This window comes from Pinus tabuliformis, chromosome Q (assembly GCF_031772625.1).
Source record: "Pinus tabuliformis cultivar Carrire ecotype Pingquan chromosome Q, CPIR1, whole genome shotgun sequence".
In the NCBI taxonomy this organism is placed as follows: Eukaryota; Viridiplantae; Streptophyta; class Pinopsida; order Pinales; family Pinaceae; genus Pinus; species Pinus tabuliformis.
The window spans coordinates 914,694,740-914,721,925 of record NC_142296.1 but is presented as its reverse complement, the minus strand read 5'-3'; positions in this window follow the sequence as shown (position 1 = coordinate 914,721,925).

Genomic DNA, 27,186 nt, shown 5'->3' with positions numbered 1-27,186 from the left:
ATGCAACTGATGAATACATCAGTTAACTCAGTGCATGTACAGTTCAGTGGAGACAGGTGTTAGAGGTTGAGATTGCTATCAGTTGTGACTATAGTTGTGCATGAGGATTTGCACAATCAAGGGATTGAGTATGCCAATGAGTATTGCCCAGTATTTTCCCAGTAGATAGCCTGTGCTCACATGATTTCCAGTGTGAGTGATTTTCCAAGGTAAAAAGAACTTGGAATGAGTTTTGTTATTCATAATTCTCAGCAGGTATTGTGCAGTGGAGGTAGGAAAGCAGTGGAGGAGATTTGGAGATCATATCTGAGCTATATTGTGTGTAACAGGTGGAGATAGTAGTGAGTACTTGTGAGTATTGTACTATGTAATGTTACATGTTCTCAATCATTAATATACAGATAGTGTGGGGTTTTCAGCTGTAAGCTTTCCCCGGGTTACATACTGTGTTAATGTGTGCATGCTATTGATGTTTCATTTTTTTTTGATGCTGCTAAATTGATGATCAACGTAGAGGAGCTTATGTATTGTGCATGTATTCTGCAATAGTGCATGATCAGGATAATCTCTGTTGAATATTTGTTAAATTATTCAAAATTTATACATGGAATCAGAGATGTTGATCATCAGATCTACTATTCAGGAAGTGTTTACATTCTATTTCTTTAGGCAGAGTCTGTAATCGGGCCAGGTAGCCCCTGGATTCATCCTTCTTTTGGAAGGTGAGATATCTGGTGAATTCCCATACAGTCAATCTCTGTATGAGAAATATTTTGTTCTCACGAATCTTAGATCCGAGGCGGTTGAGTTTGGAGCTGGTGGAATTCGAATTTGCAGCAGTGTTTTCTTGGTGTCAACGTAGCAATGTCTTTCAATGGATTGCGATTGGAGTATGCTCTTGAGGGCAGCTCAAACTATATTGCATAGAAGGACAGGATGGAGGCAGTATTGGATGATAATGGGCTGAAGGAGTTCATAGAGACTGATGTCCCAAAGCCTACTGATGCTACTCAAGCTGATGCTTGGCAAAAGAAGACAACAAAGTGTCGAAGGATTCCGTTGGAGGGCGTGAAGGATCACATTGTGTCCAGCCTGCATGGTAAGACTTCTCCATATGCGATGTGGAAGGCTTTAACAGATCTATTCAAAAATCAAGAGCGATCAGAGGAAGCTGGCGCTCAAGGATAAACTTAGAAACATCAAATGTGAGAAGGGAGACAGTATGCCCAAGTATCTCACGAAGTTCACCCAGTGTCGGGATGTGCTGGGAAGTGTGGGGGTGACTGTCCATGATGAGGACTTGGTGAGCTTGGCTCTCCTTGGTCTTCCGAAGAGTTGGCATTCCTATCAAGACTCTGTCAATGGTCGGGAGAAATTCCCAAGATGGGAGAGACTTTGGTCAGATCTTGTGCAGGAGGAGATCAGGCGAAGTACCAAGGATGGATCTTCATCAAAGGGACTTAATAAAGAAAATTGTGCTTTGGCTGCCAAAGGAAAGAAGGGGAAGAGAAAGAAAGCTTCTCAGTCTGGTGTGAAAGGCAAGAAGTAGGACATGTCCAAGGTGAAGTGTTTTCACTGTCACTAGCACGGACACTATGCCACTAATTGTCTGTAGAAGAAGAAGAACAAGAAAACTGCTGGATTTGCAGCAGAAGAGGCTCTAGCCTCGCAGTTTGAGCTTGATTTTTCATTGATCGCATGCTTGGTTTCAAGTGTGATTGGATCAGTGTGGTTCTTGGACAGTGGTGCGTCTTTTCACATGACAGGAGATCGAGATTTGTTTTATGATCTGGAGGACAAAGATCTTGGTGTGCACATCAAGATGGGCGATGATGGTAGATACAGTGTGACCAGTATCGGTACCATTTCCTTTGAGAGGGAGTCTAGTAAACCCTTCATAATGAAGGAAGTGATGCATGTTCCAAGATTGAAGAAGAATCTTATCTTTGTGGCGATGTTAGAAGACAAGGGATATGATGTTGTTTTTAGCGAGGGAAAGGCTTTCCTGCGCAGTAAGACAACTGGAGAAACCCGGAAGATAGGGGTTCAAGTGAGGAGCCTTTATCAGTTGCATGTAGATGGCTGTGTAGAAATGGCATGGAAGGCAGAAGGATTGGTGAGCCGGGATGATGGTGAGCTATGGCACAGGAGATTGGGTCACCTTCACCATGGAGCCTTGAAGATACTGCAGCAGATCACTACGGGGCTTCCTAAAGGCACTCTTGTGCAGTCAGATCAGTGCAAGGGGTGTTCTTTGGGAAAGTTTGTGAAAGCCACCTTTCACAAGAATGATAGTTGCGCCATGGTCCTTGAGAGAATTCACACAGATGTGTGTGGACCTTTCCCAGTTGCTTCAACAACAAAACACAAGTATTATGTGATTTTTGTTGATGATTTCTCTAGAAAGTGTTGGATCTTCTTTATGTAGAAGAAGAGCGAGACATACTCAAAGTTCCGTGAGTTCAAAGAACTGGTCAAGAAGGAATCGAGGAAGAAGGTGAAGGCTCTTAGGAGCGATAATGGTGGTGAATACATCTCGAACGAGTTCAAGGATTTCTGTAAAGTAGAAGGGATTCGTAGAGAGATCATAGCTCCCCATAACCCACAACAGAATGGGGTTGGTGAGCGGAAGAACAAAACGATCGTGGGTGCTGCACGGGCGATGTTGCATGATCAGGGCCTACCCCTTCACTTATGAGCAGAAGCATGCAATACTGCAGTATATCTGCAGAACCGTTGTCCTCACAGGATACTTGGCATGAGTACACCCGAGGAGGCTTATTCTGGTAAGAAGCCTAATCTTTCTCATTTGAGGATTTTTGGTGCTAACTTTTACATGCATGTGACGAAGAATGCCAGGAAGAAGTTGGAGCCGACCACAGAGGTTGGGATATTTTTGGGGTACACTGATATGCCCCACAACTATCGTGTGTATTTTCCAGACAATGGTAAGACTGTTGTGTGACGGGATATAAACTTTCAGGAGGAGAAAGCCATGAAGTGTTCGCTTGAGAGGGAGCCACACTTGCATGCAGATGAGGAGATATTAGCTCCTAAGGATGAGCTTCAGGATGTGGATCAGCCACAGGACGAAGTTCATGGAGTGGAAGAGACCACTCATGCAGTGCCAACCATAAGAGGGCAAAAGTGCTTGACAAAAGCTGAGCGATTGGCTCAAGATGCAGAGAAAGTTGTAGGACCACCTACAGCCCAACACAGGTAGAGACAGTCACCTGATCGGTACATTGGATACATGGCTCTTATGAGTAAATGTGTCGTGACTGAGCCATCCTCTTTCGAAGAAGCTGTGGAGGATCCCACATGGGTAGACGCCATGGTGAAAGAGTATGATTCGATTGTCAGAAACAATGCATGGGAGATTGTTCCTAGACCAGAAGGGAAATCAGTGGTGGGTTCGAGATGGATATACAAAGTTAAGCAGGCAACTAACGGGAGTGTGGAAAAGTACAAGGCAAGATTTGTTGCCCGAGGCTTTTCACAGATAGAGGGGATCGATTATGAGGAGACCTTTGCACCTGTCGCAAGGTATTCTTCCATACGGACGATTCTTGCTCTCTCAGCGCAGATGGGGTGGCACATTCATCAGATGGATGTGAAGACTGCATTCCTCAACAGAATCATTAAGGAGGAGGTGTACATAGAATAGCCCGAAGGTTTCGAGATCTTCAGCAGCGAGTCGCATGTGTGCAGGCTCAAGAGAGCACTGTATGGGTTGAAACAAGCACCACGTGCTTGGTACACATGGATAGACAGCTATTTCACTGGACTTGGATTCTCCAATAGTGAGGCAGATCCTAACCTATACCAGATTGTGGTGGAGGGTAAGTTGCTTACCATTGTACTTTATGTATATGATTTGATTCTAACGGGTGATGAGCTGTTGATACTTTCATGCAAGGATGATCTTGCTAAGGAGTTTGAAATGAAGGACTTGGGCCTCCTTCATTACTTCCTGGGATTGGAAATTTGGCAGTGCAGTGGTGGACTATTGTTTCTCAGGGTAAGTATGCTCGGGAGATACTGGAGAAGTTCAACATGCATGGCTGCAAGCCTATTGATACTCCTCTTCCTAGAGGTTGGAGGAAGGAGGATGCCACTGTTTATCGATAGTTGGTAGGGTCGCTTATGTATCTGGTCAATACACGACCCGATATATGCTATGCAGTTAACCAGCTTTCACAAGCTATTGTCAAGCCAACCAAGCTCTTCTGGAAGGCAGACAAGCATGTCTTGCGTTATTTGAGAGGCACATCGGGATATGGATTGTGGTATAGATAGGAGGATGTAGATTGCGTAGGGAGCTCAATGGACGACATCAGGTACCATCATATCAGAGATTGTGTGCAGCGGAGAATCATGTTACTTTCATACATTCCAACGGAGGATCAGGATGCTGATATCTTGACGAAGGCGCTCACCAGGAGCAAATTTGAATACCACCGAGGCAGGATAGGGGTTGCTGATAATCCATATCTTGTTGAGAGGGAGTGTTGAGAATGCAACAATATGATGGAGCTTAGTGGAAAGGAGTCGCCTTCACTAAGTGGGCCCGCAGGCAAATTATGGCGCAAAGTCTATTTTTAGACTATGTCTATTTTTAGACATATGGATCATGGTCTATGAGTTGCAGTGTGCTGTTTATGGATGATTGGTCATGTTGGGAAAAATAGATGGACTTCTATTTTTTGGATCATAGCAGGAGTGATCAGAGTCTATTTTTAGACTGCTAGCCAAAAATAGAAAAGTCAAATATTATTGTCTCATAATAATATTTAGACTATAAACATTATCTTATCCTCTTGGAGCACTTCAGTTTGAGCTACAGATGTGGCACATGCAACTAACATAAGGAAATACGCTTTTCTTATGTGTCAATTGATCTATTGTATGCATGACCTCAGTTAGAACTCATGTGGTTGAGTTCTATGGAGTTGGATGTAGAGTTGATGGAGTTGTGTTCAGTTTGACTTTTTAAAACTAGTTGTAATTAGTCTAACTACAAATAGACTAACGATGAGTTGTATAACTAATTATTAACTCATAATGCAACTAATGAATACATTAGTTAACTCAGTGCATGTACAGTTTAGTGGAGATAGGTGTTATAGGTTGAGATTGCTATCAGTTGTGACTATAGTTGTGCATGATGATTTGCACAATCAAGGGATTGAGTATGCCAATGAGTATTGCCCAGGATTTGCCCAGTAGATAGCCCGTGCTCATGTGATTTCTAGTGTGAATGATTTTCCAAGGTAAAAGGAACTTGGAACGTGTTTTGTTATTCATAATTCTTAGCAGGTATTGTGCAGTGGAGGCAGGCAAGCAGTGGAGGAGATTTGGAGATCAGATCTAAGCTATATTGTGTGTAACAGGTGGAGATAGTAGTGAGTACTTGTGAGTATTGTACTATGTAATGTTACATGTTCTCAATCATTAATATACAGATAGTGTGGGGTTTTCAGCTGTAAGCTTTCCCTGGGTTACATACTGTGTTAATGTGTGCATGCTATTGATGTTTCATTGTTTTTTTGATGCTGCTAAATTGATGATCAACGTAGAGGAGCTTATGTATTGTGTATGTATTCCGCAATAGTGCATGATCAAGATAATCTCTGTTGAATATGTGTTAAATTATTCAAAATTTCTACATTATCATGTGTTGAGCTTAAACTAGTATATCAGAGATTTATTAGACAGTGCAGTAAAAGCAGAATAAAGCATCACACATAAGCAACACACATGAACACCAAGATTTAAGGTGGAAACCTAGTGTGGGTAAAAACCACCTGCTGCTATCATCTCTGTCTTCTTTTAATTATAATAAAATTTGTTTACAATCTTGTACTGGTGTAGAATCATACTAGTACGCAGGCTTCTACCTGCAGAAGGTTACAACCTTCTCTCGTTTCCCAACTTCTACTGGAAGGGAGCTATAACCCCCTAGCTCTTGTACTAGCCAATATGTTTACTAGTACGTAGGTTCTAGCCTACAGAAACCTCCACTCTTCCACCAGGGACCACATTTCATGAATTTTCAGACTGAATACTCCTGGATCACAACACCACAAGCTAAAAGGCCATGTTTCATCAAATTTTCACACTGGACCCATGAAATCCTTTTAAACTTACATTGCATCAACCAATATTCAGTTAATTTGAGCAACCAAATCATTGACACCAAAACACTGTGCTGAACCCAGAACCCTACATCATCATCTAGAACAAGCTGTAACCTCAAAAATCATGCATTAGAGTGTATACGCTACTTGGTTGAACCCAACCTACATGTATACGCTACTTCCTTTAACCCAACCTGCGTATATCTCTAAAGATACTGAATCATAAACTTCTGAACCACTGACTGTACCAATCAGTGAAATTCTGAAGATCTACTGTCATATTACAGAGTTCAAAATAGATAGTAGAAAGGATCATCCTTCCTTCTACATCAATCAATCAATCAGTCTCAAGTTCCTTATACAATAGTTCTATGTTCAGATCTAAGATGACTTCATTAATAGAAAACAGTAAAACAATAGAATTTTATCAGATAGTTCAGTCAAATTTGAGCAGAAGCTTTTTTTGAAAGAGTCGAACCTGTGTGTACTTGCACTTTGGCTGAGATGAACCTGCGTACAGATCTGCAAATTTTGACTCAGAACTTTGCTGCAATTTCAGACTTCAGACAAACCCAGATCATGATAGATAACAAGTAGAACAGGTGCAAAACATCAGATTTGGTCTCAACCAATCTCAGATCATTCAAGAATAAGTCATTTCAAGTCTCATGATTCCTGATCCAATGTCGAACTCAAGGTGCACATGAAAATTTCAGATCTAATCCCCCCAAACATAACCCTGCAACATATATATATATATATATATATATATATATATATATATATATATATATATATATATATATATATATATATATAGATACTTCAAATAGAAGTATTCCTTAGAATCTCATTTCTTGCACACTTTGGCCTAATGATCTTCTCCTCCTTATATACTCTTAGGGCTTTCTCAATACCTTGGACCAAATGCCTCAGACCAATTACCTTGGACCAAAATACCTTAGATCAAATACCTTGGACCAAAAACTTGGTTTTCCAACATGTACACACTTTTTCTCCTGTGAAAGTGCGTGTATACGTTATACACTACTTTTGTTCTATTAAACCATGTGTATACGCACCTTTGACATAGTGAACCAACATATACATCTCTTTCTTCATTCTTTGGAGTCTGATCTGTAATCCTTTGTTGTTGAACTGCTGCACTGTGAACTTTTATCTGAGTGAGTTTCCGTCAAGGACAACACCTCTATCATAATGCCAACAAAATGCACTGTCCACCACTGTCAAACCTGAATATCTTGATTTTCTTCCCTCTTTGATTTTTGAACAAAGCTTTGAACTCCTTGAACATTTCAAAGACTTCATCCTTTTGCTTCAAATAATATATCCATGTCTTTGTTCAGAAGTCATGAATGAAGGTGATGTAATAGATATGGCCACCATTAGAATGTACATGCATTAAACCACATATGTTGGAATGAATGAGATGGAGGATGTCATTTGTCTTGTTCTCGCTAGAGGAGAATGGTCCCCTTGTCTTTTTTACACTGGCATAACTTGGAAATACTCCATCATGTTGGGCTTGAACATTGGGAAAACCAAAGATCAATTTATTCAATTTCGAAAGAGCATCATAATGTAAATGGGCCAATATTTGGTGCCATAACTCACTTAGATGATTAGTATCATGGACTAATTCTAGAAGAGGTCTTCTAGTAACTCTGTAGAGTCCTTCAAATCTCGACCCCAATGTAAATGCATCTCTCATAGGTGATCCAATAGGCCAAGTAATAACATTTCTATTGATGAAGGAAATCCTCATCCCTTTGTCTTCCAAACTAGATATTGATACCAAATTCTTCTTCAATCCTAGCACATATATCACATCATGGAGAAAAATAAATTCCTTGAAATCTAAATGAAATTTCATGGAACCAAATCCTTTAACAAGATGAATGGAGTTGTCTCCAAGAATAGTTTTCAAATTTGAATCCCTTAATACCAAATTAGAGATAACTTCTTTATACCCAGAGAAATGATGAGTGGCCCCACTATCAACCAACCAACTATCCCATGAATCCGGAGGAGAGGAACTAGTAATGGAAAAAATAAGAATATATTCAGATTGATTGCCAACATTACTTTCATACCTGGAGTGTAGAAATTCCCACTATAGATCAACAGATTATGCAATAGACTAAAGAAAAATACAAGATCTACTTCTACAACAAACTTTGCAGAAGCTTAATCGAATTAAGCAAGATCAAGAGAACACATATAACTGAGAATGAGAAATCAATCACACATAACACAAAAGAAATAACCTGGGGAAAGCCTCAGCCTAAAACCCCAATCTTTGTATTATCATACAAGTGGAAATCTTGTTCAAGTTACAAAAAGAATTAGCTCTCAAGCTATCCTGCTCCCTCTGCAATCAAACAATATAGCTCACAGACTGAATAGACACTGTATATGTCCTCCACAAACCCTCCAAGGCTCCTATTTCATTGTGCAATTTTTCTTAGGGTCCAGTGAAGCCACATGTGTGAATTGGCCTCATCACACTCACAAAACCTGAAGAAGTAACTGCGCAATCCTCAAGGAAAGAATTCCTTTTGCATGCAAGGGATATTCGCAATGGAATATTCTAGAAACTAATAGTACACTGTCCCTCCATCTAATCTCAATTGGGTCTCTGTCTGAACTGACATGCATGAGTTATTTATGAGAGAATATTCAGTTATCTGAAGTGCAACAATTACATGCATGCATGAATTAACTAACTAAACTCACAATTAATTCAAAAAACTGTTTGAATTAATCTAACTGGACTTGACTCAGTTAACTAAGCCAACTAATTACAACTCATCCTTATCTCTTTAACTAATGGATAAATTCATTAATTAATGGAGAAACTGTTGCGTGTCCCCATATAGACTTCATGTTTGATTCTCTACAACTAATTAACTCATGGTGAATTAATTAATTATTTTACAAACAACTGCTAGCTCAAATTTGAATTTTACTTCACTATTTTAGTTTAGGGACTGACTAAAATAGGAAGGTATCTCGAAATGCTATTTATAGTAGTACTAAATTTATCACTTCTATATTTAGCATTTCTTGTTGCTATTTTCAACAGTACCTCTCAACAAGAAAGGGGTTATCAATAACCCCAATCCTATCTCTGTGGAACTCGAACTTGCATTTTGACAATGCCTTAGTCAAAATATCTACATCCTATTCCTCGGGCGAAACATACAGCAACAACATGATCCTCTTGACCACACAGTCTTGAATATGGTGATGCTAGATATCAATGTGCTTGGACCTATCATGAAAAACTGGATTCTCAGAGAGTTTGATACAACTCTGGTTATCGCAGTAGATCACTATAGGATCCATCCTCTGACCAAACAATCCCACTATAATCTTCCGCATCCAAATGGCCTCACATGCAACCTGACTAGTAGCCATGTCTTCAGCCTTTGCCAAGCTAAGTGCAACTGATTTTAGTTTCCTACTGTCCCAGGAAACTGCAGCTGAACCAAGGTTGAAGATTCCTCCAAAAGTGCTCTTCCAGTCTTATGGACTCCCTGCGCAATCCAAATCTGTGAAGCCATGAAGCTTCACTCCCTCTACCCGTCTGTACCATAATCCGAACTGAGATGTGCCTATGAGGTATCTTAGCACATGCTTCGTTGCCTTCCAAAACAACTTGGTAGGCTGAACCATAGCTTGAATTAGCTAGTTCACCACAAAGCATAAGTCGGGTCGTGTGTTCACCAGATACATAAGTGAACCCACCAGCTGTCGATAAATAGTAAGCTGCTAATACCTCACCTGATGTAGCATCCTCCTTCCTCCAGTTCCTAGCTAGAAGAGTCAGCATGGACTTGCACTTCTCCATGTGAAAGCGCCTGAGTATCTCATTGGCATACTTGCCTTGAGACACAAATACTTCACCATCTTTCTACCGCACCTCCATGCCTAGAAAGTAGTGCATAAGACCCGTGTCTTTCATTTCGAACTCTCTTGCAAGGTCCTCCTTGCAAGACTGTATCAGCTGATCATCACCTATCAAAATCAGATCATCGACATAAAGAATAATGATCAATGGTTTACCTTCTACCATGATGTGGTAAAGGTTCGCATCTACTTTACTCTTGGTGAAGCCCAACCTAGTGAAATAGTTGTCGATCCTGGTGTACCAAGTATGGGGTGCTTGATTTAGCCCATGCAAAGCCCTCTTGAGTCTACATACATGCGACTCATGATCTAAGGTCTCGAAACCCTCTGGTTGCTCAATGGACACCTCCTCGTCAATCTTCCCATTAAGGAATGTTTTCTTCACGTCCATCTGGTGGATCTTCCACCCCATTTGAGCTGATAGTGCCAATATCGATCTAATCGATGAGTACCTTGCTACGGGAGCAAAAGTCTCATTGTAGTCGATCCCCTCGACCTGTGAGAAACCTCAGGCAACAAACCTTGCCTTATGTTTCTCAACACTACCATCAACTACCTGCTTTACCTTGTAAATCCATCTGAACTCACCACTGACTTGCCTTGAGGTCTTGGGACAACATCCCACACACTGTTCTGAAGGATAGAGTCGTACTCCTCTACCATTGCATCAACCCAGACTAGTTGCTGCAATGCCTCCTCGAATGAAGAAGGTTCGGTATCTACACACTCCCCAACCAAGGCCATGTACCCAATGTATCGCTCAGGTGACCTCCTCTGTCTGCACTGAGAAGATGACTATCCCACATTCTCCCGTGCATCCAACATCAACCTGTCAACTTCCCTTGAGCATTTCCGCCCATCTCTGGAACTCTCAGCATGAGTGGATGTCCCCACTCCTAGATCCTTTGCATGTGGCTGCTCTGCATCAATCTAAGGTTCCTCCTCATTAGGAACTGAAAGTTCCTCCTCTGCATGCAACTTGAGCTCCCTCTCAAGTGATAAGCACATGGATTTCTGCTCATCGAACTTCAGATCCCTGCGTACCACTATCCTCTGTGTGTGGGAAGAACCGGATTTGGGATGGGACGCCTTCCCTTTCCCTTTCCTCGCCTTACTCACTAAGGCTAGATTTTCCTCATCATCTTGCTTCGATGAGGATCCATCTTTGGTGCTTCTTCTTATTTCCTCCTGCATCAGATCCAACCAAAGTCATTCCCAATATGGTAGTTTTTATCTTCCATTAACCGAGTCTTGGTAGCTATGCCAACTCTTAGGAATACCGAGGAGTGCAAGACTCACCATGTCATCATCAGCTGTCATAATCCCTACACTTCCAAGCTCATCCCTACAAGCGGTGAGCTTGTTCAGATATGTAGAGATCGTGTCACCCTTTTCACACTTGATTTTCCAAAGTTGTCTTTTAGCACCAGCTTCCTCTGATCATTGCTGTTTTGATACAGATCTTTCAATTTTTTCCACATCGAAAATGTTGCCTCCTTCCCATGGAGACTCGAGACTATGTGGTCTCGAACTCCCTCCAGAAGGATTCTCCTTGCTCTAGCCACACATTTCTTCCATTCCACCAATTGAGTAGCATCAGTTGGCTTGGGGACTTGTTGATCAATGAATTCCTTTATACTGTTATCCTCTAATACTGCTTCCATGCGATCCTTCTAGGCTATATAATTTGAGCTGCCATCAAGGGCATACTCGAGTCTTAAACTGCTGAACGCCATTGGTGAAATTGAGATGTGATAAGAACTCAATTTCTATATTAAGGAACTTCAAACTTCGAACTTCTGCCTTATTGTATATGTTCTTTGCCTTGATCACCTTTGATATGATACCATGTAGAAATTCCCACTGTAGATCAACAGATTATGCAATAGACTAAAGCAAAATACAAGATCTACTTCTACAAAAAACTTTGAGGAAGCTTAATCAAATTGAGAAAGATCAAGAGAACACATATAATTGAGAATGAGAAATCAATAACACATAGCACAGAAGAAATAACCCGGGGAAAGCCTCAGCCTAAAACCCTAATCTCTGTATTATCATACAAGTGGAAATCTTGTTCAAATTACAAAAGGAATCAGCTCTCAAGCTATCCTGCTCTCTCTGTAATGAAAAAATATAGCTCACGGACTGAATAGACACTATATATGTCCTCCATGAGCCCTCCAAGCCTCATATTCCTTGCGCAGTTTTTCTTGGGGTTCAATGAAGCCACGTGTGAATTGGCCTCATCACACTCACAAAACCTGAAGAAGTAACTGCGCAATCCTCAAGGAAAGAATTCCTTCTACATGCAAGGGATATTCACAATCGAATATTATAGCAACTGATAGTACAATGTCCCTCCATCTGATCTCAACTGGGTCTCTGTCTGAACTGACATGCATGAGTTATTTATGAGAGAATATTCAGTTATCTGAAGTGCAACAGTTACATGCATGCATGCATTAACTAATTGAACTCACAATTAATTCAACAAACTATTTGAATTAATCTAACTGGACTTGACTCAGTTAACTGAGCCACCTAGTTAAAACTCAATATTACAACTCATCCTTATCTCTTTAAGTGATGGATAAATTCCTCAATTAGTGGAGAAACTGTTGCATGTCCCCACATAGACTTCATGTTTGATTCTACAACTAATTAACTCACGGTGGATTAATTAATTATTTTACAAACAACTACTAAGATCAAATTTGAATTTTACTTCACTATTTTAGTTTAGGTACTAACTAAAATAGGAAGGTATCCCGAAATGCTATTTATAGTAGTACTAAATTTAGCACTTCTATATTTAGCATTTCTTGTTGCTATTTTCAACATGGAGTACTTTCATTTCTTTTGAGGATGACATTCTTCTTCATGGTCACTTGTAGCATCTCTTATTCTTTTTTCATCTCTTCCATTATGATCATTCCTTCATTCATCTCTTCTTCTTCAATTGCCAAACTCTTTGTTGTTACTTCTAGTGTTGTAGCATGCACCATTTTTCTTCTCGAGGCAATATCGAGCATAATTTCCTTTCTTGTGATAATTTCAACGTTCAATGTGAAATGATGCTCTATCATTCCTTCTCTTTGCATTTCGATAAGGATTATTTATTGAAATTAATGGAATTCCTTTTGTTTTCTTCTTCTTTTTTTGAGTGACAAATTCAGTGGGTTCTCCCTCTTCATGCTTTTGAATCCTTCCCCTTGAAATAATCCTTGATTCTTCTTGAGTGATATTTACAACAATATCATCAAATGAAAAAGAGGTATTATTGTTACTTATGTTAGTAATGAAGGTTTCCCAAATGGGAGAGATACCTTTAAGAGTTATAATCACCAATTCCCTGTCAGCAGGCACAACTTCCCAAACTCTTTGCAATTGATCTCTAAGACAAGATATCCTCATAATGCAGGATTGAACATACTCTCCTTTTTTCATATTCCTGTCTTTGAGTTGATCCTTCAAGGATATGATTTCATTCAAATTGTTGACTTAGTACATACCAACTATCTTATCATACATGTCCTTAGACTTCCTTAAATTTCCAACATATGCAAGTAATCTATATTGTAAACCATTAGTTATAATTTTCTTTGCTTCCAACACACCTTTCTTATGATTTCTCTTGGAAGTAGAAAAATGATTCTTCTGAGGCTCATTTACTTTACCTTGAATTTATTCCAAAACATTTATCAGTTATAGTCTCTAACATGATCTTCCATGCATCAAAGTTAGACGAGTCACCCAATTTCTCATGATCCTTGAAGAAAGAGGAAGACATATTGACTTGATTAGATATGATCCTTTAAATATCCAATGATTATTGCTTCGATTCTTTCCTCCTTTTGGGCTTGTCTTTCACCTTAGCTCTTATACCATGTTAAATTTTAGACTACTCTATGATGTTTCAATTACTTTGAGCCCAATTCAATTCTTCAATTAGAAATATTTTCAATAACAATTAATATTTCCAATAATCAACAGTAATAAAGATAGAGCATTAAATGGAATGACAAAGGAGACAATCAACACATCAACAAGAGACACCATATTTGGTCAAAGACAAGGGAAAACCCCCACAAGGGGGAAAACCCTTTGAAAATTGTTCTTCTATTATATTGCCATAAAATTTAAACAAAGAGTATAATGAACCCAAGACAAAATCATCCAACAAAATTAACACAAAAAAATCATAAATATGTTCCCAACATCAATATGGATCATAAACAACTTTTCCTGTCTGTAGTAAACTCCGGTCAAAAGTAACAATTCATCCCTAGAGCCTAACTTCATAGAGGAAGAAGGATGCATGTGATTGAGACCTTCCAAGCGTACTCTTGAGCCTTACAAACTACCGATAATGCCAAAAATTTCCCGTGTGTAGCCTATGGTTAGAAACCAAAACCCTAAAATACATGCGAGCTTTGAACCCTGTAATCTTGGACCTGTATGAACCACTTTCCTCGATCCAACCTCAAACATGTGCAAACCAATCAATGAGGAAGAGAAGAAGAAGATGCTTGGTGATGTCCAAATGAGCTTGATCTCACTTGTATTTATATGCTTCCAGGGTCATCAGTTACTTGTTATGACCAACTTGATCAAATGCACACTTATGGTATTTTTTTTTCAAAAGTGCTCTTTCCCTTGTCCAAATTGAGCGCTTCAATTATCAAAATTGGTTCTCTCGAAAAGAGTAATCTATTCCCATGTTTGGAATTTGTCACTGAGTTGCCAAATTAACAATTTTGACAACATATATCTCCCTAGCTTGGAATTTCTTATACCATAGGCTAGTCCTGTAAGTCATGGACACACTAAAAGAATAGACATGATACATTATTAATATATATTATAGGTATACAATTTTGTTTATATTTCATAATAGTGTAAATATGATAAATAAATTATAATAAGTTTCATACAATAAATACCAAAATCATTAATAATATAGAATAATTTCATATTGAGAATTTCAGAGATATTGAACATATCTTGAGACAATCCCAAGAAGATTTTAATTAATATGAAGTATACATATGGTTAATATTGTCAAATGGAAATATGACACAATCATCCTTGAATTTTATATGTCCAACTCAATGATTAATGTTGATTATTTTTTTTGAAATACTAAAGCTATTAAATTTCCAATTTAACAACCGTGATTTTTCTTATAAGGCCCATTTTTGGAGCAAATTTTGTCTAATGTTTAGACTTAAGAAGTGGGTATCACCATGCAAATATTAATGGATATGATATTTTGAAAAATAATTTTCAAACAATATGAGGTTTAACTAAATCGCTAGTTACGCCCTTTGGGCTTTGTAATGCTCCTACTACTTTCATATGGTTTAGGAATGATGTATTTAGGCCATTCATGGATGATTTTGTAATATTATACTTAGATGATATATTGATTTCAGCAAAAGTTGGAAAGAACATTTAAAACACGTTAGGAAATCAAATGGTTTTAAAAAGGAGAAATTAGGCCTCATTATCTCAAAATGTGAGTTTAAGAAAACATATTAAGTTTTTGGGCTATGTAGTAGGGGATGGTGAATTAAAAATTGATCACTCTAAATTTGAAGCCTTTAGGAAGTGGTCTAAGTCTAATTATGTAACATAAGTTAGGATCTTCCTGGGGAAAATTAAATATTGGATGAATTTTAGTGCTAACTTTTATTTATTTTATCTCCTTTATGTTCTTTGAAAAGTGCTAAGAAAGTATTTCAGTAGGGAGGTAAACAAAAAAAATTATTTCATACCTTGAAAGAAAATATCAGTACATCCCCAATTCCATATTGCTACATTTATAATGATCATTTGAGATTGAAATTGATGCAAGTGATGATACCATGGGAATAGTGTTAATACAAAGGAGGAAGCTAGTTTGTTTCCATTCTAATACCTTCAATGTAGTATGAAATTATCCTACTTATGGAAAAGGATTGTATGCTTTTGTTTAGAGTGAGGAAGTGGAAACATTATTTGATAGGAAAAGAGACAAGCATCCATACAGATCATTAGGATTTCCATTATTTCTAATCATAGGCCAAGCTACAATAGTGACATCATTTTAGGTGGATGGGATTTTTACAACAATTTCATTAGATACCAAGTATAAAAAATCTATACAAAATAAATTTGTTTGTTATATAGACCCTTTGTTAATGCATTCATTGTTAGACAACATAGTTCATTAGCTAATGGAAGTTATCTTGAACAATATTATAGGGATAAATATTTTAAGGATATTCATGAAATGTTAATCCATGGTAGAAAAGTGGAAGAATTAGATCATCATGTACGTGAATTTTTTTTCTATAATAATTGGTAAATTGTGCAGTCCACAAGATGGAAGAGTGCATGTAATTAGAGAAGCACATTCTTCATTTTGTCCATTTTGGTATCGGAAAAATGATAGCTTAGTTGTATAATGCAATTATTATTGGCCTGAAATATGAACCCATGTCCAAACATGTAAAAGGATCTATAAAGTGTCTCACTAGCAAAACAACTAATGAAAATTTGGGTTTGTATATGACAATTCTTGTACCATCTTGCCCATGGGAAAGCATGTTTATGGATTTTGTAGAGGGATTTCCTGTATCTAGGAAATGACGTGATTATATATATGTTGTTGTGGATAGATTTAGCAAAATGTGTGTTTTAGTGCCTTGTTAGAAACATGTGATAGGAGAAGGGACTACATGTTTGTTCTTCCATCATGTTTGGGTTCATTTTAGTTTTCCCACATCCATTGTATCTAATCAAGACTCCCACTTTCTTGGGGAGTTTTGGTCAACTTTGTGGGAGTTAATGGACACTAAGCTTCACGATAACATTTCTTTTTATCCATAGGACAAAGGAAAAATGAAAATGGTCAATAGGATAGTGATATACTTACTCCAAGGATATTGTAACAAGTATCATATTATGTATTATGTATAATAATACATAATATGGGATGAAAAATTGTATTATGTACAACATGCCTATAACTATGCTATACATTCTTCTACATAAATATGTTATTTTGAGACATGTTTTTGTTATTTTCCCAAGTCTCCTTTGGAATTTACTCCTAGTAAATATTTGGTGGTGGATGGTTATACTAATGCAAAAGAAGAGAAAAAGTTCATCCAAAGATCCAATTGGTTCATCAATCATATAGGAACAATTGGAAAAGATCCAAGCTAAGTATAATGTTAAGCATGTCAAGCATCTGGTTAATCACTACTTCCAAGTTAATGATCAAGTTTGGCTAAAAATTAGAAAATAATGGCTTAAAGGTGAAGGTATTGGAGTTAGCTCCATATATGTAATTGTATTCCATGGTTGTGTTGAAACCTCGAAAATCCCTGCAACAACATGGGGGAAAACCACCCTGTCGGGGACTTGAATATTGTCCCTTTTCCATTTGGATTAGTGGCTCCAACTGGATATAATGGGATCAGTTTCCCAATCAAAATGTGATAGTATGGATAGGGTGTTTGATTAATAAAGCTAAGTGATAGATGGGGTGGTTTTCAATTAACACACACACACACACACACATATGTAACCTATAGCTATGTATTACCGGGGAATTTTACTTATATTTGTGTGATCTAAAATGATGATCCTTAGTACTTGATAATGAAGATTAACCAAATACTAATAGAAATGAAAAACCTTTGAAATAATTATTTTGATTAAATAGTTAATCAAAATAATTTATAAAACATATATCACATCAAATATCGTTTGACCAATTGTTCATCAATGTATTAAAAAATAACAGTCCTAGTATATTAAAAAGTGAATGGATACAACACTGTATGTAAAAAAGATACATGTGATAAACCATATAATAAAAATGGTTGTTAATTCATGAAAAAATAAATACACAAAGATAAAAGTACCCGATGCATATCAGTCTGCTCATAAAATAAGTAGCTCTAGTCCAGTCTGTCTTATTAAGATGGTTTGAAAAAGTACAAAAGTGCAAGCTTCTGTAAGCCTTCTCCAACAAAAGTTCAGGACTCTGATCCAAGGATTCTAACAAGAGAAACTTTAAAGTACAAAAGTGTAAGAAAATAAAGAGTTTCTTTATAAAATTCCAGAACCTTCCTTAAAAGACATGAAAGGGTTTAAATAATAAAATATAAGTACAAAAATAGGCATTGCATGAAGTTCTTGTTGGAAATAATACTAAGAGTGGGGGGGGGGGGATTGAATCAATATTAGAAATTTAACAATATTTCATTTCCATAAACATATTTATATACGCTACTTCTGTTAATGAAACTTGTGTGTATACGTAACTGTGTTTAGAGCAACTAGCGTATACCTTGCAAACTTATAATTTATTTAGTTGATCTTTAATCTATGTATCAGAACCATATAACCAGTAATCAGGTGCAGTAAATAGAATAGGCACACACATGACCACAAGATATAAGGTGGAAACCCAATGTGGGTGAAAACCACCTGCTGCAATCGTCTCTATCTTTCTTTAATAAGAAACTTATTTTTACAAATTTTGTACTGGTGCAGCCTTATACCAGTATGCAGGCTTCTACATGTAGAAGGCTACAACCTTTTCTCGTTCTCCAGCTTCTCCTGGAAGGGAGCTAAAACCCCCTAGCTCTTGTACTAGCTGATGTGTTTACTAGTACGTAGGTGCTGACCTATAGAAAGCTACAAACTTATCTTTTCTTCCAGGGACCACGTTTCATAAATTTTCAGACTGGATCCATCAATAACATCAATCAAACATCAAATATATCTGCATCAACCAATCTCCTTTGCACTAACCAAAATTGAATCAAACAATCACTTTTATGAATGTTGTAACCAGAACACAGTAAAAGTAACCAAAACCCAAGCCAGAACCTAGAACACTGCAACAACAAATAGAAGTAGCTAAAACATATTTTATGAGGTGTACGCTACTTCAATGTGTCAAAACTGCGTGCATACACACTTTGATCAAGACAAACCTACGTATACGCTCTTTTGAAATGTTGAACCAGCGTGTATATGCGCCCTTGCTATAATGAACCTGCGTACAGAGCTGTAAATGATGATTTAACCTTTACAACTATTCAGATATCAGTTATACCCAGATCGTCAGATTTATAGATTACGACATGTGCCAATTATTCAGCTAAAAGATCTAAACCACATAAAGATACTTCTCTTCAAGCCTTAAGATCTTGACCCATCAATAGAACTTATCCTTCTTCAAGTGCTCAGGTTCCTCCTTGATTCAGATCCAGCGATGCACCATAAACCAATGACCATTATTTTAGATCTTGCTCTTCACTAGATATTCAATGCTTGAGTGCCTTTGCCTAATGATGTCCTCCTCCTTTTCTAGTCTTGGGCCTTACTCAATACCATGGTCCAAAACCACTTAGAATCAATACCTTGGACCAAATACCTAGGGTCAACACTTCGGGCAAGATACGTTGGACCAATACCATGGGTCAAAATACCATGGTCCAAATACCACAGACCAAAACCAAATTCTCCAACATGTATGTGCCTCTCCTTGCATGGAAGTGCGTGTATATGCATATGCGCCTTTTGGTCGGCGAACCTGCGTGTATATGTGGCTTGGTCAAGGGGAACTTGCATATATCTCTTTTTCCGTTATTGCAAGAGCCTAAACTATGATCTGTCATCTGAGTGAGTTGCCATCAAAGACAACACCTATGTCATAGCATCAAACTGTGTCATAATGCCAACAGTTCTGAGGAGTTTTAAACAACTCTCCTTAAAATAAGTGACAGGATTACATAAAAGACAAAATTACTAAAATGACTAGTTCCAACATGCAACAATATCTGCTCTTTCATTTGTTGTCTGAGATGATATATATCCATCATTGGTTTGAGTTCAGGAGGTTGTTTCATCCTTGTGCGCATATAACCAGTGTACACTGCATCTAAAAGGGAAGGAAACATGTGCATGGCTGAGTCAGCTAGGAAGCGTAGTACTAGGCTACTAGCCATTGACTATGTGGCTCTACCAAATACCTCCAATACACCTCCAAATCTAGTTTTGTAAGCTGCTTTATTGCTTCTTCTTTTTTTGTGGAAGTTTCTTAACATTTTGTTTCTAGTGCTCTGATATTGGGAAAACCCCCAGGTGTGCATTCTTGTATTAGATTGGCCTTATGTAAATTATCATTGATGGTCTCAATGATGTTGGTTGCAACATTAGTTTCTCTTGCAACTGCCCTTCCTGCCTGTTTTAGCTGAATATCCCAATCAGTGAAGAGGATATATTTGTGAGATTCCTCTATCTTGGGGAGATTTTTTACCCTTCCTTCTAGAATGTCTTGCCATGAAATGTATCCTAAAATTTTCTCATCAATCTCATTGAAAGTGACCCTCATATCAGATACTTGATTCATCAATGAATCACTTTCCTTGCACATCAGATTGATGACCGACAACCTTTGAAAAAATGTTACCTGTTGCTTCGACAACAAAGAATTTAGTTCAAGTGCTTCTTTAAAAAAATCCTCAATTTTACGATTATCTTTCAGTTGTTCCACGGAGAATTGCAACTATTGTATCTGAGCATCTTTGGCACTTATCTTTGCTTGATACTGGATCTTTAATTGATCAAAGCTCTATTGTAGTTGTGCCATTTGTGCTTCCATTTGATGATTTACATTTTTTTTTTTTTCGACCAACTGTTATTCCAATTGTTGTATCCTCTCACCTTTCTCCCTTATTAGTTGTTTAACCTATGCTGCCTTATCAATAGTGAAAAATGCATAAGCACCTACAAAATGTGATAGTTTGGTCAAATTTTCTGAAGATCCATAGGATTATCCTTCCAAACGATGCCCATTGGCTGATTGTCAAGACTTAACACCGAGGAATGTTCTATTTTCCTTTTTTTCCTCTGTCATTTTACCACAACCCGATGCTTTGGAATGTAAAAGACATCAAGAGGAGGAATTTACTCTACTCTAAGAACAATTTATGTTGAGGGGAAGTCCAGGATGATTTTAATCTCTTCAGTGGCAACAAATTTGTCAGTATATCTGTCAATAAGTGAGCTTTGTTTAGTATTCTGAGGTGTGTTGAATATTTTCTCTATTTTAACATTTTCCTCCCCTTGTTGTCCTCTGATTTTTCGATCAAACTATTGCCATGCCTCATCCAATCATTTCTCTATTGAGGGATTTTCAGATTCCTTCTCAATGTCCTTTTCAGGACTCTATTCTGGGATTTTCTATGAAATTTCTCTGAGTCATGCTATGAGTCATGTTTTGATTCGTGCTGAGAGGCTTGTTTTGAACCCTGGCCCGATCTCTGCTTTGAAGTTTGTTCAAAACCCTGTTCTAATTTCTCTTCTGAATTGTGCTCAGAATCATGTTTTGAGACCTTCTCTGAATCATGCTCAGAATCATGTTCTGAGCCTTTTTCCGAGCTATGGCTTGGTGTTTGTTCCTTTTGAGTACTTGGCTTAGGTATTTCTAATAGGTCCAAAGGGACCTTCAGTAACCTTTTCCTCCTGTACTGGTGGAAACAAGCCAAATATGGTGGATTGAGTCTCAAAGTAGCCAGATGTTAGACTTGTGAAAATATCTCGGTTGACTCAAATAGATCATCAAAATCATCCTCCTCATGGCTGAATTGCCTTATTTTAATTGAAGCAGTGAAGTCATGTGCGACTTTATTGGAATCATACTGCCTGCCAGGAATGGTAGCGAGATTCAAACATAAAATATGTTCGATTTAAAGTGCATGCCTGAAATCGTGCAATGCATAGACACCACATTGACGGGGAAAAGAAGGCCAAAGATATTTTTTTAATTATTTCAAGGTTTTGATTATCCCATCCCCTACAGTCTAGTAAGAAATTTCATTGGTAAGAAGCTTATCTGGTACATACCAAGGGAAGACATGAGGGGGTGATATGCTTCCAAAAACCTGGACATAAGTAAACAAATCTTCCCTAAACGAACTATCTTTTGGAAATATCAATCTTGGACTCATCGGATACCCTTTGGACCTTCTTGTCAAAAACCGCTTGGTGAATGGGTAACATGATTACTTAGCAGATTTTGTAGAAATAGGCTTGGTAATTAGACTCCCACAAAGTTTTGTGGTATATGTGAATGGGTATAGGGTCTTGAATAGTCCATTTCCACCCCATAGTTGGAAAACTAGTGGTGAAACATATTGAATCCATAATATAGGAACTCATAAAAAATTGTGGGATTCTTCTAGTGGAGACAATTCACTTTTTCCTATATTCCTGAATTTGCATGGAAAGGTTATTAGAGAAAATGGCACCCCAATCCATTATAAAATATTTTACTTATACATATATTAGGGGAACCCACTCAATTGAAAACTTGGTTGTATCGGCATTCCCAAATAATCTACACATAATAGCTGTGACACAAGAGTAAGGAGTAGCAAGAGATGTTATAAGATACATACCCTATTTCTCTTGTTTTAATTTTATTGAACTAGACCTCCATTTCTGAATTGGGTCTAGTGGTTCCTCATTCTCCTTTGCAAAATGCTCGAGGAAGGATTTATCATATAACATGTGTGGGTCTGGTATACGATACATTCTCTTCAGGTATTCTGCTATAAAGAAACCAATAACCTCTTGTCTTGAAGTCTAGAATGCATGGTCTGAAATGTTGATGTTGTCTATAATCCATTTTACCATATCATTGTATGGTAAAATCTTCCGTTTGGCAGCAATTCTGTGTAGGAAAGAACTTTTAGCTTCAAAGTAAGAAGCTTCAGAAGAAGTGGTAGCATTTGTTGTTGCTTTGGTTTCAATTATCCTTGGACCCTCGTTTTCCAGCAAATTGTACATAGCTTCCCATGAGGAAGTCCCACTATCAATAGTGCATGTTGTGTCTGAAAATAATGGAGGCATTTTAGTTACATCAGACGTAGAGGATTGAGTGGCTTCACCATACTTCTTTCCCTTCTTAGACTTAGTCATTTCATTGCACAATTCTTTTTCGGGAGGAATCCTGCAATACAGAGAAAATGAAGAGAAAATAGGAGTTAAATGTAAAATCATGCAAACACATAAAGCTTTTGAAATGACGAAAAGAGAGTTTTTAATGCAAATCAATCTAAATGGGTCACCAAATCTTCTTGGGCCCTAAAACCATTAATACCGTTAGAACCCATTTATAAACTAAAATCATGGCTTTGCGTGTTTTATTTATTATTCATTAATATCGCATCGTAAGATTTCTTCGGATGGTGAAACAAGTTCATTCTTTAAGTGTTGTTCCAATATGTGATAGCAATATCATCGCAACGGTGTGTTAAGCATGGGAGATTTGCAATTGCGATAATTGGATTATTGCAATCAATGATTTTGAGACAACATAGAATAGATATTGCCCACAAATATTTTAGTGATTGCGATTGAGATATGGTAGCATAGCGGGCCCTTAGGTTTAGATTTAACTGGAGATTTCATTTAGGCTTTATGATTATCTTGGGCACTTTCCTTTAATAACTAACTTTATCGCAATCAAAACCATTTGGAATGTTACAGGTGGAGCTTATTAGCATTCTTGCGATACATCAAATGCGATTGTATTTTTAATGGCATGGTTTAATATTTCTTTGGGTCCGATGATTATCACGTTTCAAAAGAGGGAGGCATTTCGGATATATGAATTAGGATGTGGGGTGCTTCCGCCATAAGGAATTCTCATTAATATTTTTAAGCTTTTATAAAGAATGAATATGTTTGGGTTCCCCAGGGGCTATCCTTTATTGTAATCTCAAGTCTTGACTCGGTAGATGAACTATTATACTCTTAAGATTGCGATATGCGATATGGTTGGATTTTCCTTTAAAGTGGCCTTCTTTGGTCATTCAAGCTTTAGTGAGGTTTTATTAAAAGAAAAATCAAATTTATTCCTAAGAAAATCTTTAAATTAAACTTATATTCTTATGTTTTTTAATTTTTTAAGGGTCCCCATTTATTTGTACAATAATTACCTAAGGATTAAGAAAAATAAAGGGGGGGTTGTTGCACAAAACAACAATTGAAGATTCACTAGAAGAACCAGTTATCTATAATAATAATGAAATTTTCAAAACTTTTCAAAATAAAAATAATTCAAGAAAGAAAAATATCTTCAAAATATTTACATAAGTAACATTACTCTAAACATAAAAGACTCACTTAATTACAATTCTTTTTATATCCTCTTATAGATGAAAATCCTTTTGTCTATATCAGTCATTAATCGGTTGTAAAGATAAAGTAAAGGGGTTTTTACAACTTAGCATTTTAATATACTCAATTTTCATAGGTAGAGCCACTGTTACCAGCAAACATCCATAGCCTCAATAGGGTTACCTTTTAACCGACAATGATTCATAATCCCATCCATATAAGAGTGCAGTCTTTAGAGATAATTTCAAAAGTATATATATATATATATATATATATATATATATATATATATATATATATATATATATATATATATATATATATTATTTTTTTTTTTTATTTTTATTTTAGTTTTTAATTTTTTTTTTATTACCTAAAAGTCATTGTCCTGGTTTGGTGACCAGAAAGTGACAATGTCATTCACTGGTTGTAATTGAACTGAACAAGATGGCTCATGATGAGACCCCTTGTCTTAATATTAACATAATCATAATCCATTAACTTGGTTTGGTATTCAATGTTGGTAATTTCAGTCTATTATTCCCCTATGAACATGGTAAGTAGGCTCGTGACAAGAACCCTTATCTTTTAAGGTTAATATATTTTTGAATTACACTGTAAAAATAATAAAGTTAATGGATGGGGAGAATCCTTGACTCCTTAAGAGTTTTGGATGACAATTTTAGAGTTAGGAGTGCTAAGCTATAATTAGTCTTTACTTTGTTAAAGAAAACTTTTCTTGAGTGATATCGGAATACAGGATTTTATAAGTTTGAGGTTTTTAAAGAATTTATAACTTCAATGGAAAAGAAAATTTCAGAGTTTTATGATAATTAGCTAATTTTCAAATGTTGTGATCATTTCCTTAAGAATTTCTACTTTGAAAGTGAAAGATCAAAATACTTCAAGAGATTTTATTGTAAAGACAAAAGTAATGCTATTTAACATTATTTTCCTAAGAAAAAACAAAAAGTAAATGCAATAATGTACAGTAGAAGATGTAATCTTCTAAGAAAATAATTTTTTCAAGATAAGTGCATTGACAGGAATAGAATCTCTCTTTCCTTATAAATATTGCAATATGAATGTTGATGGGCCTACTTGTTCAACAATTTGAAATGGTCCAAGCCACATTTTCTGGAATTTGGTATGCTTTCCCTTTTCCTCATGTCCCTTGTCCCATTTAAGAATGAGATCACCAATTTGAAAATATTTCATGGAAACAGAACTTGCATCAAAAGAATATTTGACTAGATGTTGATGGCGAGTATGTGTAAGTTTGGATTTTTCCCTCTCTTCTTCTAATTTAAGAATTTGACATTGTCTTAGTTGTAAAGAATAAGAAGGTGATTCTTCAATAAATTGGACTAGGGATAAAGAGGGAATAGCTATATTTGAAGGGATGATAACTTATTTCCCATATACCAGATTGAATGGAGAAGTGCCTATTGAGGCCTTCTGAGTTATCTGATCTGCCCATAGAGAGAATGTCAAAGATTGATGCCAATTCTTTTGGCTTTGATCAATATTTCTTTTAATAATACTTATGAGGTTCATTTTGGTTGATTCTACTAAACCATTTCCTTGAGGGTAGTAGTTAGCAGAGTATTTAAGTTTGAAACCCCTCTTAAGAGAAAATTTAATCATATTGTTTCTTGAAAAGTAAGATGCATTATCAAACATAAGTGCAGTTAGGAAGCCAAATCTAGTAATAATTAATTGATCAATGAATTCAATAATAACATCAGAATTAGCTACCTTTAGTGGAATTACTTCCACCCACTTAGTAAAATAGTATGTAGTTGTAAGGATATACTTATGTTACTTTGAGGAATGAGGAACAATCTCACCTATGATACCTAATCCCCATTGTTCAAAACACTGATTGATGTTGACTGGTTGTAGAGGTAAGGCAGGTTTTCGTTGTCTTCCAGCAATAGTTTGACATAATTTTCCTTTCCTTACTTATTCACGGGTATCTTTGAGCAAGGTTGGCCAATAGTACCTAGCATGTAGGATTTTGTGTGTAGTAATATCTCCTCCAAAATGTCCACCAGCTGGTCCATCATGGAGTTCCTGGAAAACCTTTTGTGGTTCAGACCTTTCAAGGTATCTTAAAATATAGAATTGTAATTTCTTCTGAATAACACATCATCAATGATTTTATATTTATTTTCTTTCAATCTTAAAGCCTTGTTCCTTTTATGATTGAGTTCAGTAGGAGCATATCCATTTTTCAAATAGAAAATAAAATCATCATATTGGGACTCTAAATCATTTAGGCTTACCTCTGATATATGTGCACTGTTACCTAAGTCCTCATCTGCTGGTAGGTTGGAAGCTCCTGTAAGCAATGTGCAAAAACCTTGTCCTCTGACAATCTTGGCTAGTTTAATGTCAATATCATATTCTTGCAGAATTGTTACCCAATTTTCCCTTTTTTCTCCTAATTCACTTTGCATAAGTAATTGTCTCACTGCTAAGAATGGGACTATTATTTTGGTATGGGTTTTGAGGAGAAAAGGCCTGAAGTTCTTTATAGATTTGAAAACAGCAAAAGCCTATCTTTCCACCTCTGAATAATTAAGTTCAGCACCTTGAAAATTGTAACTAAAGAACGAGATGGGTTCTTCGATTTATTTATCATTGAGTTGTGTTAAAACAACAACATATGATGTTTCGGAAGCAAATGCATACAAAATGAAATGATTAGAAAAATTTGGAGTTGTTAAAGAGGGAGCATTCACAATGGCTTGTTTGATAAGATCAAAAGCTTCTCTTTCTTTATGTCCCCATTTAAAGAAAAAAAATTTCTCAATCATGGTTTGTAATGGTAAAACAATTTGGGAAAAGTCAAGGACAAATCTTTTAAAAAAAATTATCTGACCTAGAAAAGACTGCATAGATTTTTTATTGT